The following is an 18,909-nucleotide window of genomic DNA, read 5'->3' as shown; positions in this document are numbered from 1 at the left end:
GCGGTGGGGGGAACTTGAAAGATTGGAGTATGAAAATGTGAAGCTAGATTTGGGAAAACTCCTTCCCAGTACCTTAAGCGGTTTAGGACCCTCAAAAAGAATGATGGCGCCCCTTGGGCTACCTGGGTATGTGCTTGTTTGAGAAACTTAGATGGATAGGTTAAGGGTTATCTGTTTGTTGGAATCTGTTTGATGCCTGCTCCCCTGAGCTGAGACAGCACGGCTGATTCCAAAGTGCTTGATACCAAGAAGCTGCTGACTTGTGGGTTGCCAACAAGTTTACTCGCAAGGATTCTGGGGCAACTCAGAAAAAGGATGAAGGTAAGCGGCAAAAGAAAGATGGGGAAAGAATTCTAATGCCTCCAGTCCAAAAGAGGGCCCCAAACAGAAAAAGGGTAACCCACAAGGGAAACCGAATCAGTCTAGTGATACCTCTGGTGCCAAAAGGGGGTTTTGGGCACCTCCCTCGCTTCCTGCCCTGCCAGACACACTGAGCTGGAAGCGGGTTTCAACATTGAAGCCTGCCAAAGGCAAAAAAAACAAAAGGGTTAAACCTGGTTTGGCGCGCAGAGTAAAACCCAAGAAAGACCTCACATGCAAGAAATGGCAAAAAAAGACAAGGGCCTTTTTAACAAAATTGGCACCCATGGGTGCAATATTGCAGCGGAGGGTTCAGCCTGCGGTAAAAACGCACAATTGTAGGAAAATTAAACCACTGCCACCAGCCATTAAATGTAGTGAGGGTAACATAAAAAAGTACATAAGTAGGAAAAGGGGCTACTAAGTAACCTCCCAGTACTTCCACATAAGATGGGGTGTACTGGACCTACAAAGGAAAAACCAGTTGGGAACAGTAGTTTACCCAAGAGAAGGTATTTAACCTTTATGAGAAATCCAAAGGACTTCTGGCACAGCACTGAAGGTGCTGTCACAATACAAAAGGTGATGCGTATGGAGTTTGTCAGAATCCAAAACAGAGACCAAATCCGCTCAAAAATACATGAGTGAGGAAAAGGTCTCAGGGATGTCATTTCACCAAAATGCCAGGGGTAGCGGAAGTGACATCACAATGCCATGCCCCCAGGAGTGACCTCACAGGAAGTGGTCACTTGACCACAACTCACAGGAAGTGTCAACATAAAGCATCCCTCAGTACACTAAGAAAAATATGGTTACGATATCACTGTATTGTGACGTTTCATGCAAAACAAACGGTCTGGGAATCTCTCTACCAGCACTAACACAGCCCAATGACCTGTTCTTTGGTGAATAACCCCTGGGAGAGACTCTCCCAAGTCTTTAGCTCACTGTCTCTTTTCACAGAGAAGAAATGTCCCTGCATATCATTCTTTGTCCTGCCCAGAGGCAGTCCAGCACCAACATACTAGGCAATTCTCCTCTGAACAAGAGTACCAACAGCAACCCCATACACGTGTTTCAGCCTTGTTGGGCATCATTGATGTGGAGCTCTGCCTCTTTAAGGACAGTGAGACATTTCATACAAGAATGGATCATCATATGTAGCAGTGTGTCAAGGTCCATGTTGCCATGGGAAGTTTATGAACCCAAATCCCCTCTATGTGGATCCGCCCTGTTAGCTCAACAGGACTACAGAGCGAAATCACATTCTGGGGGACAGGGGCGGATAGGCGGTTATAGGGATGGGGGAAAGCCAGGATGAAAGTGGAGAGGGAGAATATTTCACCAGAGTACATGTGTTCTTCTAGTCGATGGCATCCGCAGTTTTCAGTGATTTTGGCACTTACCCCGTTTTCTTCTGATTTGACAAGTTACCTTCAGTGTTGTGTTGTACTGTTTGCAGTTGTTTCATGGATTACATTACTCCTGCACAAAACAGCCACACATCTCCGATTTTCATCTCCTTCAGAACCTAGGGCGACGTTTAAAATTGGTTTGATTTGTGCATGGCAAATACTGCTACCGATCATCTTCCTGTATCTCTTCAAAGTGTTTGCAAAAGTCAAGAGGAAAAAACATTTCAAGTTCTTGTTTCTATACATAACTACCATCGCACTCACACTTCCAAAACAAGTATTTGTTTTTCAGGTACACATCCTACCTACAAGGTCTGTAGAAGTTTGGTGCGTTACAAACCCGGATTACCAACATTGAAACCTGTTATTACACTTATGCAGTGCTTCTGCATTGCCGTTCTAGTGCTGCATCCTTACCCAAAATCTGAAAAGGAGATTACTTGGAGTACTGTGTGCAAACCTACCGTATCCATCACACATTTGAAGAATGGGTAGGTATTATACACTCATCCAGAAAACGGAGATCAAGACTCCATTTCCTCCTTGTACTCTTGTGAGGCTTCTGGAGAGTAGGGGACCCCAAAGTGAGACCTGTTAAAAACCACGGACAAAGCCAAGCAGCGTATTTTTTTTTTTAACTACGGGGAGCAACCGTCTTTAGGCGCCATTTTGAAGAGACACTTGCTCTGACAGGTTGTGCGGCAAGCTCATAATGGTGACAAATGCCCACTCTGGAACCTTGCCAGATGTACATGCAGGTCAATGGCTTAAAAGGCAATGCAATGAAGCTTAAGCCATAATCACTGTGCAAATGTAGGAGGAGTTTTTCCCTTCATAGGTCATACTTGCATTAAATGCCTGAAGGGGAAAAATCAATGCAAGCAGCAGTCGCTGTCCTTTATGACAAATGGGAGTCTAAAACTTCTGTCTCAGAGCAGAAACTTTTAAATGATCTCCGTGGAGAGCGTGTAGGGAACAGCTTGAGACCAGTGAGATTAATTATGTCTTAGACCTTACAGGCGAAAGTACATACAAGCGTGGTCCTTGTACACGTTAAAAGCTCTGGTATCTCTCACTGGCGGTCGTCTCGATTCTGCAGGTGAAACTGAATTCTACTTTCAGTGCAATAACAGTTTGTAGCTGTAAAAAACATGCGTGTGCCATTATGGCATTTGCTGTATAATTTTGGAATGACCCCTTGTGCTTTACTCAGTAGTTAATTCAGATAACATGATTGATATATCTCAGTTCGTTAACAGTCAGATTCAAAATTGATAAATTACATGAAATTATTACATTAAAACAAGGTTCAACACAAAATTAAAGCAACATCCAACATAGATATTTTTAAAATGTAATTCTGCTGAAATATCTAGCCAATGCGTGTGGAAGATTTCCACACGCAAAAGTAGTATTTCTTGGGCCCAAGACAAACGTTTACCGCTGCTATGGTGGCAAAAATAAACCAGCTGCTCACTTCAGCATTACTTGTAGCCAGGATTAGAACCGGGGCGGTGTGTTTTTTAATATAACGTGTGAGTAGCCGGTATTGCCAAGGTGAAGAAAATTAATGTAATGAGTTTATGAAAGTTTGTTTGTAAATCGGCTCCATAAATGTGTAATGAGTTTGAAAGTGTTACATAGATGGCAGCTTCCCCAATGTCGTTCTGGGAATGCTCGTCCAGTGCAAATTTTTATTCGTAGTGTATGAGACTTTTAATCAAGGTCGGACTGGGCCATCAAATTGTCTCTGGTGCCAATGAAAGTGACCCACTTGCAAATGGCGATTTAGTCCCTGCGGCTGCCGGCTGACTGTATTGGAACGAACTGCTGTGGGCCAGGAGGGCCTGTAAAGACTTCAGGAATAATACAATTATCACGGATAAAAAGCTTCAGGCTATGTTGGGACTGTCATGGTTAGCCAGTAAACATGCAGAATGGATGAGGCTGGCCAACTTCTTTCTGGTCTCAAATGCTATATCCCGTAAAGAAACAAACCGAAGCCACACTAGAAACGGATGGCACTCGGTTACAAATACTAAAGGTGGGAAAGCCAGCGCAATTTACTTGAGATTTTAAAACAAAAACGGTATGTAAGGTGCATAGGAAGTCGTCTTTTCAAATATCGAGTACAATCATGAATGCCCTTATTGAAACGATTAGCAAAAGAACGAGACTCGCCATATCATAGCCCTGGTGGGGGATTCGTTCCCGGATTTCTATTATCTTCCAAGTGAACGTTAAATGCACGGGCTGTGGCAGGGCAGAAGATGAGAACGAAAGAAAGCACACTGTTTGCCCACTAACGTAAAACCTTAAAAATTAGACAGCAGATCACTCTGATCCAGTGAGCACTGAGCATGCTAAAAATATGGCACATTTCGATCTTGATTGAACAATCTTAACGGAAGACCCTATTCTTGTGCGCGTGGTTGGTCCATGGCGGGGTCTGCGGTGCGAAGCATTGGTGTGGTATGAAGGCTGGCGAAGCACACACGCAACTTGGGCCTGCGCTGTGGCCACAGGCGAGGGCACCACACCGATCACACACACCGCAGCAACCCCACCGGACCTCAGTCACTCTCTCAAAGCCACTGCTATCCCGACCTGAGACTGTCTACTTACCGTGAAGTTGACCTTGAACACGAAGAGCTCAGGAGCACCACGCACCAGAAACCACATGCAAAATCGAGGACCAGGCATGGCATGAAGATGGCTGTGGCCACACCCCTCCTCTGATTGGACGAAATGAAATCCCCACCCCCCCTCCCAGAATAGATGTGTCCTATATTGAATGTGTTAAGGTTTGACTTCCCTAGAACTACTGTTAGGTGTTCCAAATAAGGGTTATTTGCTTTGGTCTGTGTACCTTCAAGCATTGTATTGTTTGTTTTATGTTTGACTTTGACCAGTACACCCCAAGACTTAACTTGGCCTAATTGTATTTAAAATAAACCTTTTTATTTTTGTATAATACTTTTGGTTGTCAAGTGTTTCTGTTGATTCATTTGTCTGTTATAGATTCTTTGTACCTGTCTACAGCCTTCTCTCCCTCCTAAGATCAGCCTCACTGCTCTGTCTACGCTACCATGAACACAGGTGGTACAGCCATATACTAAGAGTGGAGTCTTGTACTGTCTCAGTTGAATGCTTTTAATGAAGTTTGGTAGAACTTCAGAAAAACTGTCCTAACAGGCAGGTTAGATATCGGTCTGTAGTTGCTTGGGTTTTTCAGCGATTTCTGATTCCTTTTTTATCAGCGGTATGATGTATGCTGATTTGAAGGCGGCTAGTATGCTTAATTTTTTGAGTGAGGTTCATTCGGTTCTGGGAAGTATTGCTGGGGTACTGTGGTTGTGGATATCTTTGAAGAGGTCAGGGGGTCCCTTGGGGATCCTGCAAGGTTGTTGTCCTTGATCAGTGTGATGAAGGTTACTTGGGATTGGTTCTAGATGGTGCCCAGTCAGTTTTGGAAAAAAAGGATCGAATGCCCTTTTTTCTAAACCAAAAGGACCACAAAAAGTGACAAATACTTTTTTATTTATATATATATATATATTTTTTTGTGTATAATCAAAGTTAGATTTTTACAAAAGTCGAACAACAGAGACTTTCTTTCTTACTTAGTCATCGACTACAAAGAGTAATCAACCATCTCCTATGTCAAAGGAAATGTTCCAACCGCAACGACATGAAGATCAAACAGTTTCAGTTTCTTGTCTTAGCCGAATTTTCTCCAAAGCAATGTCTATTGATGTAGATGCGGTTATTAACCAGCTTGTTTTAGCACCCGTAATCAAACGGTTCCACCGTGTATTATAGTCCATAACATAGGAAGATGATTTAACTATGTGTCCAATAATGGCTTCTCTTTCGTGATCAATAGACGGACACGCCATCAAAAGATGTTTAATGGTTTCTGTTGTTTTAGGATCATTGCAGAGTCTGCAAGATTTTTCTTTCGATACGGACCGCATTGCCAAAACTTATTGTGTCGGCAGAACATTTATGCGGGCTTTAAGTAGAGTTCTCATAAGACGTTTATTTGGGTATTTCAGACAATACTCCATTGGTTTTAATTTATTGCAGATTGGCGGCAGATGGGCTAGTAACTTATTCGCAATTGCGCAGTCATTTGTCCTTATCCAATCTACCCATTCCATTTTTGATTTTATTCGCATTGGATTTTGAATTGGCTCCTCTTCTGAGCAGGCTATTTCTTGTAGCGTATGCTTTTGTTTCTCTGCCCAATCGATGAGGGATTTGTTAGTTCCCTTTGATATTTCTTCAGAAATCACTTTATATATTTCCAAACTGTCTTTGTTCCGCAGTTTTCTATAAAGCTGGATCGTAGACTGGGCAACAGCCGCTTCCAAAGAGAGCAGCCCAAGTTCACGTCTTATCGGCGCCATTGCTGTAGATTTGGGCAGACCTAAAGTTGTTCTCCAAATAAAGCCTTCTAGCTTAACCCATAGGGTCGCTGGAATGGAGAGGTTCGCGTCCATGCCGTATGTCAAGGCTGGGACTATTTTGGACCTGTACAATTGAATTGCAGGGAGAAGACTGAATTTACCATACTTTCTGTCCACAGCACGTAATTGCGCTGTTAGGTTTTTAGTTTTGGTCCACAGAGTTTTTTGCATGCTGAGGGATTTTTTTGAGCTGTCAATGGTTATTCCCAAATATTTAAATGAGGATACTACTTCAATTTGTGTTTGATTCAAAACCCACTTTGACAAATCTTTTTTTTTTTGCGTCCTTGCTTTTGGAGGATCAGAATTTTCGTTTTATAGTTATTTATCTCCAGGTTGTTTTTTTCCATATATTTTTGCAAGTTATCCAGTTGACGTTGGAGACCCACCTTCGTCTGATCTAAAATAATAAGATCGTCTGCGTACAGAAGTCTCGCAATCGTTGTAGTTCCTATTTTTGGAGGAAACGATCTGATAGAATTTTGTGTGGTTTGAAAGTCTCCAAGAAAAGAGATAAAAAGGGCTGGAGCCAAGGGACAGCCTTGTTTGACTCCTCGGTTTGAAGTTATTGGATTGGATTGGAGAGTAGGCCACTGTTGTTTAGCCTGACCAATATTTCAGTATCCGTATGCAAAGCCATGATGGGATCGAGAATCTGGGTAGGGCAGTTCCACTTATTCAGCTTGGCCCACAGTTTGTCTCTGTCTACTCTGTCAAAAGCTTGGGACAGGTCGACAAATGCAAGGTAGATTTTCGGCGAACCACGTAGGACTTTTTCTTTTAGGATGTTAAGGATCATTAAGTTAACTGCAGCACTGGCATTTTTTTGAAAACCTGTTTGCAGTATATCCATGGCCGGAGATGTTTTTGTCCAGTTCCGAAAATGTTTCAACAAACAAGTAGCGAAGACTTTTCCAATAACGTCCAATAAGGCAATTGGTCGGTAGTTGGAAGGATCTTCCCTCATACCCTTTTTAAATATCGGAACGATAATTGCTTGCGTCCAGGAGCTGGGGATTATCCTTCGTTCCGTACAGTGCTTGAAAATCAGGCTCAGGACTGCTGACCATTCTTCTGGATGTTGCTTCAGATCGCTGTTTGCTAGCCCATCCGGTCCCGGGGCCCGTGAAGGTTTCAATTTCGTGATAATTGCCTTTGTCATCTATATCGGATAGGTCCACCCAGTTGGCTTTAGATTTAAATGACCGGTGTACACTCTCCATATCAGAAAGAGGGTAGTCAAATAGTTTGTAGAAATGTTTGAACCAGCTTTCTTCCGACACAGCGTTTATCATTAGCGAGTTCGAATGATGGTTCATATCGTTAATCAGTTTCCAAAATTCCCTTGATCTTTTGTTGGCCATAGTTGTCATCATACATTCTGCATCGGCTTGATAGAGTAAAGCTCTGTTACTTCTAAGCCACTGTCTATAAGATCTGAGCTCCGTTTGGTATGCTTCCCGTATGTTGTTAGAGTTCATCATCGATGCCTCTTTTTTTAGTTTCCTTAATTTGCGTCGTCTAAGCACTAAGGCCCTGTTATAAGTGTGGTTTAAATTTTCAGGTCTGTTGCTCACTTTTTTCCCAGGTTTTTTAAATTGCAAGAGTAAGGGAATGTAGCTGCTCTTAGATGTTTCTTCGTTTGCTTTGGTATCTCTAGTGAGCGATTCATATTCCTTGCTCAGATATTTGACGTCGTTTGCCGTCATACGCAAGCGAGAGCGTTGGACGTTTGATTCAAGTTTTGTGGTCAAAAATTGCTGGACTCCTCTCTTCGTTCTACATATAAGATGTAGCAGGTTATGCTCGCTTTTTTCCATTCTGATTACTTCAAAGGTAGTAATACTTGCATCGATATATTTTTTAGTTTAGTATGCATACACTTTTTTGAAAAAGAAAACGGTGGGTTGGGGGGGGGGGGAACCACCCCATTAAAAAAAAAAAGTTTAAAAAAGCATTCGAAACTTTTTTTTCTGCACTTTTGGTGTCGAAAAAAAGGCATTCGATCCTTTGTATTCCGAACAAGTCACCTACAACCGTTCTAGGCCGGTGAGTTTTGCTGTAGTCATTGTTTCATCCCAGGTCTGTTGTACAGCGGTTCTGTTGGCCTGGGTTGTGTTGAGGGCCTGCTGGATTGTTTCTATTATCAATTTCAGGTGGTTGGTGATTTCACAAAGAGCTTGCGTTGTGATTACGGATTTCTTGCTGATGCTCTTTGATTTTGAAGATTTCTTTCTATGGATAGTTTGCCGCTTCAATTCTTGTGGTGTAATTTATTTTTGCTTTGAGAACTGTTAATTTGTCTAGTATGAGGTGTCTGGTATTTTATTTTGGCTCATCAGTTGTATTCTCTCCTTGTTCTGATTTTTCTTTTTGCGTTTCAGTTCTTCTTTGAACCATTTTGTAGGCAATTTTTTTATGCCTGTTAGACAAAGTTTGTATGCAGTACCCGTTGGTTGCACTACACCCAACTCTGACCACAGGTATAGGAAACCCAACTTTGGTATAAGATTGTACTACAGTTGTGGTGGCATGTTGAGCAGTCCTACTTATATCAAGAAGGGTCAATATGAGCTGTAGTGGAGTTGCAGAGATTCAGTGACAAGTATTCAAATAAACTTACACACAAGGTTTCTTGATTAAACAATTATTAATTTATCAGTCCGAGTAAGCCTTCATCAGAAGGGAGCAATATAAAAGTAACACAAATACACTTCAATACTGTACACTCTTAGTTTCTAAATCATTGAAGACCCTTTTGGGATGGCCCACAGACACAAACTACACCCTCAGGTGACTTCAATAGCTAGGGTGCTCGGGACATTAACATCTTACTGTTTGCATTTAGCATGCTGTTAGGAGCTGGTAAAAGGTAAAGGTTATTAGAACAAGAGACCACAAATATTCTTAAGCTGGAAAATACATTTGGATCCCCTAAGAAGAGTCATTCAGTACAATAGGCTAAGCCAATGAGCAAAAGTCTTATATGGGCTGTAGCACTTCTGGTAGGTAAGTAGAAAAGTCTTTGCACAATGTTTCAGAAGTCTTTGAAGAAAAGCAGAATCAAATGTAGGGCCACAAGCTGATTCGTCTTGTGAGTAGTAGAAGATGCAAGCAACTCTACAATGAGATGTAAGTTCTTTCAGACTTTACAGTGCCTTTGTATTGAAGAAAAAGTGCAGCAGGTGACTTCTGTTCCTGTGCAGCTGTCACTGTTCCTGAGCCTCAGTTGTGGGGACAAGATGGAGGACTTTGGGGACTCCTGCACTGCAATGGGACGGTCACTACTCGCAACCGGCAATCTTTCCAACAAGTGGCACTTCAGTGTTTCAGCTCCTCACGACTACCATAAATAGCAACACTGAGGTTTCTGGCTGTCGAGATGGATGTTCCTTTCTTCTCGGGTCCTGCACTCAGTTGAGGAGGGGGCTCAGGATCGGTAAGTCCTGCTTCCTGGGAGTCCGGAGGATCTTTGTGTTGCTTTTGGCCAACTTAAAAGCAACACACACAATCTGGTGTTCCTCTCTTCCAGCAGCAACTCTGTGGAAACTCAACCAGCTCTGAGAAGGATGTCCAGGTGACTGACTTTGGCGTTGATTGGTCCCACCAACGCAAAGTGGAGAATTCCTTGCAGGGGCTTCTCTGTTGATAAGAATTTGGAGTTTCAGCACAGCAGCACTTCTTCACCGGGCAAACCAACGGTCCAGGAGTTGGAGCAGGCGTCCTCTTCAAGTTGTTATTGGGTTCCTTCGTCCAGTGGTCGACTCTGCCTTCCAAGCCAAAAGCCTAGCCTTTTGTTCAGTTCTCTCCCATTCATTCCAGAGTGCATTTGGGTTTCCTAGGAGACTATGCATAGGGAGTTTCAGGCACCTCCCTCACTTGCTACCGCCCATCTCCCCCCAACACCCTGGAGCCTGAGGTAGGCTTCCATCGTGAATTCCGCCAAAGGCAAAGTGAACAAAGAGCCCAAACCTTCAGATTTACTCTGCGCGCCAAACCAGAAGGACCTTTCCACAAAGAAATGGCGAAAAAAGACCGGGGCCATTTTGACAAAAATGGCACCGATGGGTGCTTTACTGCAGCTGCAAACGCAGCCCACGGTAAATGCACACCACGGTAGTTAAAACGAAACCACTGCCACCAGCCATTCAGTGAGAAAAGGGTAACATAAAAAAATGTTACATGAGAAGCTAGACAAAGGTGATACTAGGTAACCCCTCCAGCACCCTATTGTAAGAGTGTGTGCTGGGTCTAGAAAGTTACAAATGTAAGTAAAGTCAATTTCACTTTAATGCTGTGAGAAACAGTAGTTTATCCCAGAGAAGGTTTTTAAACCGTTGGCAAATCTGAAAGACTCACCTGTGTCACTGCACTGAAGGTGATGTGCGACACAATGTAAAAGCTGATGCCTATGGAGTTTGTCAGACTCCACAACCAAAAGAAACGCAGAGTTTAAAATCACATTAAAATACATGAGTGGGAAAAAGGGTCTCTCTTGTTGCTGAGGGTCTCCAAGGTGGAGGGAACTAGCACATTTCTAAGAATTCTCCCCAACAGTGCCAGGTGATCTAGGGTTCTGTGTTGCTTGGTTGGGTCGAGTCTGCTAAGTTTAATGCCTCCCGGTCTTGGTTCTTCCAGTTTCTTTTCTTGCCAGCATGGATTATTCCCTTTCCAGCCAGTAGGCGGGTTTGGAGAGTGATGTAGAATATCGGGTAATGCGTCACTACATACCATCGGTTTAGGTGGCGCTTATGCGCATAATGCTTCTCTGCAGAAGATTGCATCCAGTGTGTCCTGCATTGTGGGTGGATACATTTACTATTTTGTTAAATGCAATGTTTTCCAGGAGTGTGCAGATTGAGTTGGCTGTAGTTTCTTTTTCAAACCAAATGTTGAAGTTTAGTTTATCTATAGAGCGCACCTAACCCTGAGATATCTGTGCGCTTGTGCCTAAGCAGTAGGCAACATTACACAGGAGCAATACATAAAGCGGTCGACTTGTGTTGCATATCCAGCCAATAGGATGTGGTTAATATGATACAAGTAGAGAAAGTGATACAGTTAGAGACATAATTAATGATACATAGCAGGAGCGATGCAAGAAGTATGATGCATTTATCCATGGCAGAGAATTGCGCAATGGGGCCTTTGATCATAGGGCCTGGGCGAAGAGCCAGGCTTTAGCTTCTTTTCTGAAGGTCCAGGAGGCGGATTCCACTGTAAGTGCTGAAGGCAAGACATTCCAGAGTTTAGCTGCTAGAACCGGGAAGCTGAATCTGCCAGCGTTTTGTAATTTGTATTTAGGAATGTTGAGACAGTGTAGGTAGTTTGTCCTGGTGGGTCTCGAAGACTGGTTCCTGTTGAATTTGTCAACCAGGTATTTTGAAGCAGTGTCAGGCATTTGTGTAATTAGCAGTGGAAGAGTAATTCTGTCTCGCACTGGGAGCCACTGTATGTCACGTCTAATTGCTGGACATGGTTGCTATGAGGGATATTGAGGGTAGATCTAAGTGCGTTATTTTGGAGTACTTGTAATTTGTACAAGTTCTAGAATCGGTGCTCTGGCTAGGGTAATGCAGCTGTTGGAAGAGAGAAATTGTATGCAGGCATTGATCCTCTTAGTGGTGTATTCGGTAGCGCAGGCGGTTGCATTGACTTGCTTGGTGAGGGAGGATAGATTCCAGGTATATGCCTAGAGATTTGACCTCGCTGGATACTTTGATATTCCCATCGATGTTTAAGGATTTGTAGAGGCTATCTAGCTTATTTAGGATGGACTGAGATCCTATGAGAAGCTGAGTCTTACCATCATTAAGGCATAGGCCATGGGATGCCATCCAAGCCTGGATGTGGAGATAGATTTTGTTTAACATTTTGGAGTGTGTCGTAGCAGCCTGTAAGAGTGATAAGGATTTGGGTGTCATCTGCATAATTGGTGTAGGTGACGCCCAAGTCATCAAGGTGTTTGAACAGGAGCTTCATAAATATTGTATAAGGGGGGGGGAGACACAGGAGTCTTGTGGTAATCTGCAAGATATTGGTACTAGTTTGGCTGAGAAGACAGTCCTGTTTGCTAAGAAAGATTGGATCCGGACACCGGCGTTCAGGGCGAAGGAAGCTGCTGAGGTCTGGTGTTTGTTGAGAATGGGCTTACTTTAATTTCATTCAGTTCCGCAGCATTGCACAGAGTTCCGCAATTGCGAAGCAGTGAGAGAGTGCATCTGGCACTGGCCACGATATACTTAATTGGTTAGGCTAGCTCTTGAAACTTTCAGCCTCAGACGAAGAGTCGGTGATGACTCGAAACACGCGTCAGGCTACTTCGTTATTAAACTCATTGGACTCATGAGAAATCCCTCCTTATTTGAATTACTTGGAACACCTGTCACTATTGCACTGTTCAGCACAGTGAGACTGAGAACTGTCTGTGTTTGTTTGTTGAGAATGTCCAACAGCAGGAAGATGGCCAACTTTCCTTTATCTTTTGATTCGTCCATTTGGATTTTCAGTTTGAGGGTGGTTTCAGTGCCATGCCTCAGTCTGAAACCTGATTGACGGAGGCCTAGGAGATTGTTGTCCTCAAGGTGCTTTTGGATTTTGAGGTAAGCAGCTCTATCAAAGATTTTCAGGAGAAATGGTACGGTTATTGGTCTGTAATTAGGACTATTGGATACAGGTTTTTTTTTAGAAGGGTCTTGACCCAGGCCGCCTTGAGGAGGTTGTTGGGGACACTGCAGGTTTCAAAGGAGGAGTTGATAAAGGAGTTGATGAAAGGTGCAAAGTCCTTTACTCCTTCCTTTATGACGGTGGCTGGGCAAATATCCCTTGACATTTAGAGGGCTTTAGGCAGAGTATGTCTTCTACTTCCTTGGTGGATACTGGGGAGAATTGGAAAGGGGGGGTGGGGGGAGCCCGAGCTGGGCAGTGATTTGTGTGTCTTACTGAGATTGGTGCTCCGTGTCAGACTTTGCTTTTTGGGGTTCTGTTTTTGGATTGTAACATAACTATTTGGTCAAGTAAAGCTTTTTGAATATTGGCACACCACGAGGTGTCTTTGCTGCAGGATTCAGAGGGTGGAACCAGGGTCTCCAGCTCCCTGAGGATGGTGAACAATTATTTTGTGCCATATTTAGCATTTTGTATTCTGACCTTGTAGGTCTCTTTTGGTGTCTTATGGCAGTTTTGTATTTGGAGGCCGTGGTTGTGAACTTTTCCTTTAAGTCAGAGGGTGTTTATTTACCCTATGGCTTCGGCAGATCTTTTGGCGCAGCGTAAGATTTTTAAATCAGTGGTAAACCACTTCTTTAGGTGGGCTGTAGGTTTGGCATTTTATTTTTAGCTGATCGATTTTGTTTAGAGCCTGAAGTAAGGTATGGTTGTACAAGTCAACGAGCAGAGAAGAGTCCTTGTCTAATCCATTTGCTGGGTTGGGGCAGGAGGATATCTGCTGTGATGTTGCAGCTATTTCTGGCCAGGACCTGTGGGGCAGAGTTGGGGTTAGAGTTTGGACGCAAACTATCCTGGATTGTAAAGGAAATGCAATAGTGGTCTAACCAGGCACAAAGCGAATTGCCAGTGATCTTGGCGGTGCAATATGTCTGCCAATCAGTCTAAGGTTCTTTCTTTGTTATGAGTGGTGCCGCTAACAGTGTTAGAAGCCAAGCTGAGAGTATTCTCTATGGCTATAGCATTGCTATCATTCATGTCATGAAGGCCTAGATTGAAATCTCCCAGCATCATAATTTGAGAGCAGGGTTTGCAAATGAGTAGGGTGAGGTCTTCCTCAAAGAAGGAAATTGGGCCGGCTGGGGACGATACAGGAGATGTAGCGAAAGAGTGCGTGATGTTGACAACGGGAGTTTGAGAGTAGTTCACCTGACGGGAAGGGTTCATTATCTCTGAGGCCTAGTTGGTTTTTAGCAATGCATGCAACACCACCACCTCTGCCGGTGTCTGTGTGCTCTGATGCTGGTGTAGTTCTCAAAGAGAGCTAGAGAAAGAGCTGGTCCTGCGGCTGAGTGTAGCCAGGTTTCGGTAATCGCCAGAAAGTCCAGATGGCTGGAGGTGATGAGGTCTGTCAAGGGCGTGGGCAGTGAGATCTCACGTTGATAAGTGCTCCTTTGATGCGAGGTACCTGAGGATGTGGGATTGCGGAATTGGTCGAGTTGTTGAGTTCAATGTTGTCTATGGTGGAGATGGTGGGTGTAAGTTTGTGCTTTGGGGTGATTGTAGTGCGAGACCGTAGTCTAGCATTTCTGATGCTTAATGGGCAGGGTTGGTTGGGCGGGAGCCGGGTCGCGCAGAGCTGAATCTGTTGTAGTGGAGTGATGGTGCATTGACCACTAACTGCTGTGGGCGGAAGGCACTGGTAAATTAGGAGGCGAAACGAACCCAGTGGGTGCTATGGTGTTCAGTAGAGGTAGGAGGGTGGCCATAGTTAAGGTAACTTTACGTAAGGTTGCCATGAATAGTAGGATCGGCAGCGCAATCTGTTGTGCTATTCTGTGGCTGTCAAATAGGGGGTGGTTGAAGTGTAGGATTAGTGCTAACTAGATCAGCTAGTGCTCAGTAGGACAACAAGAAGGGAGTACTGTCTCCTTAGTGGTGGATGCTGTCAAGCAATTCGTGATATGGGTGTTAAGCAAGATTTGGAGTAGTACCCTTTGGGTGCACTACAACAACCTTGACCTCATAATAGGAACCCAACCTTTGGTATTAGTCTGTACTACACAGGTTGGTAGTGTGGTTGAGCAGCCAGGCGTATCTCAAGAGGGGTCCATGTGAGCAGTAGGGGAGTTAGAGATTCACAGTGACAAGTATCCAAATAAACACTTACACTCAGTTTCCTGATTAAACCATTATGAATTTAAGTCAGTTTGAATACAAATATACCCCCAAATACACGTAGTTTATCTAAATCAGCAAATACCCTTTTGGGATGGCACACAGACACTTCCTACACCCTCAGGTGACTTTAATAGCTCGGACACTGTGGACAGTAATGTATCACTGTTGCATTTAGAGCAATACTTGGAAGCGTGTCAAAGAGAAGGGTTATAGAATAAAACAAGAAATCACACACACATTCTGAAGCAGGTAATTACTTTTGAACCCCCCCCCCATGCAAAGTAAGTTAACCCCTTCCTGAAAGGAAAGGTTACAACACAGTCAGAGGACAGAAGTTATTCAGGGAGCCAGGCCAGCCAGTGGGCAAAATGTCTAGGTGAGCTGAAGCACCTGGAGGTGAAGAAGTCTTGCACAATGTTTTAGAAGTCTTTGTAGAAAATGTACAATCAATGTAGGGCCACGGGCTGATTAGGCTTCTGAGGTGAAGAAGCTGTGAGCAACTCTACAGAAGCAACCAAGACAAGTCTCAACTGAGATCAACTAAGGCTACCACAACAAGAGTTAAGTTCTCTTTGATTTTACAGTACTTTGGTTAGAAGAAATGGTTCCAGCTAGCTTCTGTAAGTGTGGGGCTCTGCAGATCCTGTTCCTGTGCCTCAGTCGTGGGGACAAGAGGGAGGACTTCTGGGGGACTCCTGCAACAGGATGGTCATCGATAGAAAATGAGTTTCAGCTCCTCGCGTCTCAGCAAATGGCACCACCGCAGACTCTCGGATACCACGTTGGACTTTCCTCGCATCTGGGGTCCAGCAGTGTTGAGGTGTATCCGGCTTGGTCGTTCCTGCTTACCAGGAGTCTGGAGGATCTTCCAGCAGCTTGGGTCCGACTTAGAAGTGATGCACTCCAATATGGTGTACCTCTCCCTGGCGCTTCGGTTCCTGCAGCAGCAAGGAAGTACAGCCAACTCCGAGAGTATGTCCTAGAGTTCACTTTGGAGCTGATTGGTCATACCAACTCAAGGGGAGAAGTTGTCCTTGCAGGGCTTCTCGAGTGAAGGTGAATTCGGAGCTTCAGCACAGCAGCAGGGCTTCAACAGGCAAACCAACGGCCCAGGAGTTGCAGCAGGCCTCTGTTCCAAGTTCTTCTTCGGATTCCTTCGTCCAGTGGTCGACTCTGCCTTCCAAGCCAAAAAGCCTTGCCTTTTATTCAGGTTTCTCCCATTCATTCCAGCCTAGCTGTCAATCCCACAGCCGGACAGCCAGCTGGCCAATCACCTTTGGGTGCATTTCTATGACCAAGGGGATTAAGCACAGGGAGTTTCAGGCACTGCCCTCCTTTCCTGCCACTGCAGACATGCTGGAGCCAGAGGCGGGCTTCTTTACCAGTGGGAAAGAGCAGGCTCCTGGGTCACAACTGCAGTGACAGCCAATTTTCTGCAGGGCGGTGGCTGCATTTAAGTTTTGCACCTCGGTTCCAAAACCCTATAGTCTCTTCTGGTTTCAGAATAATACTTAAACAAAATCTATACCCAAGTTATGGTATGGTATTCTCATATTGCAGCCACAGCAATTTGATATCCAGAATGTCAGCCCTGAGAGCCATGCTCAGCTGTGGAAGGATTGTGTATTCTCCCCAGACAAGCTGGAACTTGCTATTCTTGACCGAACTGTAGCCTTGGAGGGAGAATTGCTGCTTTGTCACTTAGAGTTGGTAACACCCTTCCAGAAGACAGCCGCTCCACTGGAAGTTTGCCAGGGAACAGGAATTAAAGGGCACACCTTTTCACAAAAGGTTTGGGCTCAAACCAGGGTGCTCCATTTCAAAGGGTCTTTTAGCCTATTGAGAAGGGGAGAGGGGTGGGGTTAGTGTAGAAAGGGGGAGCTCTGTACAAATGAAGGAAGATTGTATTTCTCTTCCTCAAGCTCTCCTTCCTGTCCCCTCAACTTCCTTTAATGCACAGCATTTTGGGTTTGATGTCTGAAGGGCATAGTCCACTTATTTTAGGAGCCGACATTGCACCCCTAAAGCAAGCTAGCTTCAGTCCGATTTCCTGTGGACTTATCCTGTAAAAGAAGGGTTCTCATCCCACTAATTTGTTTCACATTGGAGCAACACCACTGGAGCAACACACTAGAAACAGTCATTGAACTTCTGTTGGTTGAGTAATTCTTTCCTAAGCCCTTGACCACTGAGGTGAAGGAGCAGTCCAAGACGGAGGAACGCGCTCTAACCCTACCCCACTGTCTGGGCACACTGGGGGGGGGGGGAATAATGCTTACTGTGGGCCAGGACCTGTTACGCTTCCCCAGTATCTCCTAAAGCTGCCAGAGCATATCCTGAACTAAATCATCCTGTCCTAGAGCAAGTCTCTCAGCATCTGAAAGAACAGATCAGCCAAGGCTCCATGTTCTGCGTCGAACTGCGTTCACCACTCATCAAACCAGAGGGAATCCCGCTGGTCCTGCCTTTGACACTCCAACCATTCGAATTGCACTGGCTGCTTCTGGAACCAGCTCTATGCTGCGTCATGATCTTGCTGAGCCAGTCACCACCTAGGGTTGAATGAACCGCTCATCACCGGGACCTGACGTGCGCCACTGAAGTCACTGGCCGGCGCGAATTGGGGATTATGCCAAGACTCTCCTCCGAACTGCACACCGGGGCAACAGGATCACTGCTTTGAATCACTGCCATCTGCCGGCTCTAACTGCTGGAGCGTCATTCTACCCTTCCTGGTGATTACGACCCGACTCTACTTCGAATAGATCCTGGTAGGCGTACTGACCTGCTTCACTGAATGCTGCACCCAAACCGCACAGAGCTTACCACATTTGAATCTGCTCAACATCCGCTTGCCCACAGTGCAACATACCCAGACTGTGCTTGATCTGCTCATATCATTGCTTCAAAAAATGTTCGACCGTGTTAAACAGGTAACATACTGAAACAAGGTATTATTGACCAATAACTGCCCTGGGTCCATTTATTTGTCACGTTTGCCTATCAACCCTGTATTCATGCTCAGTGCTACATTCTTCTACCTGTTGCATCTGCTATTCTTTCCACTAAAGTGGGTTTTCTATAGTGCTTTTGCATTTAGATATCTTGCAGATGGTGTTTAAAGTATGTATATTTTTAAATGGAGGCTAGCACAGGGGCAAGATGCTTATCTTGGAAGCACGACCACGCAGAGCAACAGGTTCAAATCCCGGATCTGCACTTAGAAAATGAACTTGGGTATGGTATTAGGCGTGTTATATAAACTATTTAAAATAAATTAAATGGATCCTTTATTCAACATTCCCTTTTATTTTGGACTGTCACTATTTGGATCACATTCTCACCCCTCAAGTGCATAGACTTCCCTCGGCCACGTTACCACAAGACAAAGGAGTTTGCTCGCTTACGTTTTACCTTTGTGTTGGCTCTTGGTTTGTTGAAGTGCAATGCCAAAGTGGGCATTTTAGGCTTCCTTGTAATTGTCACACTTGCCATATCCCTATCCTCTGCACCCCCACAATTATTTCAACTAAAACTGATGAAACTTAATGCGAGCCAAGATATTGTCTTAATGTTTCTAAAATATCAAAAGGTCAGTAGCAGGTGAAGTGTGATGCTAGCTACTTTGAAACGAACAGGCGATGAGGATAAATGCAAAGTGTTAGCAGATGAATTTGTTTTTTTCGCTTAAATTGTTCATAAGTGCATGAGTTCTTGGCAATGTTAATTTCAGGGTGGATTGTAAGTGGTTGGGAAGAATAACCTGAAGTTATCTTGCAGCAAATATGACTTGCAGTATTTTAAAGAAAGAGCCC

At 44.3% G+C, this 18,909-nt stretch overlaps 1 protein-coding gene across 1 annotated transcript in view; it reads left to right on the top strand.

Moving 5' to 3' along the window:
- Positions 1-18,909, top strand: part of IGF2BP1 (insulin like growth factor 2 mRNA binding protein 1) — a 699,136-nt gene that overhangs the window by 523,180 nt on the left and 157,047 nt on the right. The window lies entirely within an intron of this gene.

Source organism: Ambystoma mexicanum, chromosome 13 (genome assembly GCF_040938575.1).
Source record: "Ambystoma mexicanum isolate Mex_15411 chromosome 13, UKY_AmexF1_1, whole genome shotgun sequence".
Lineage (NCBI taxonomy): Eukaryota > Metazoa > Chordata > Amphibia > Caudata > Ambystomatidae > Ambystoma > Ambystoma mexicanum.
The sequence above is the reverse complement of the archived record's forward strand: the minus strand, read 5'-3'. Positions and strand labels throughout refer to the sequence as shown.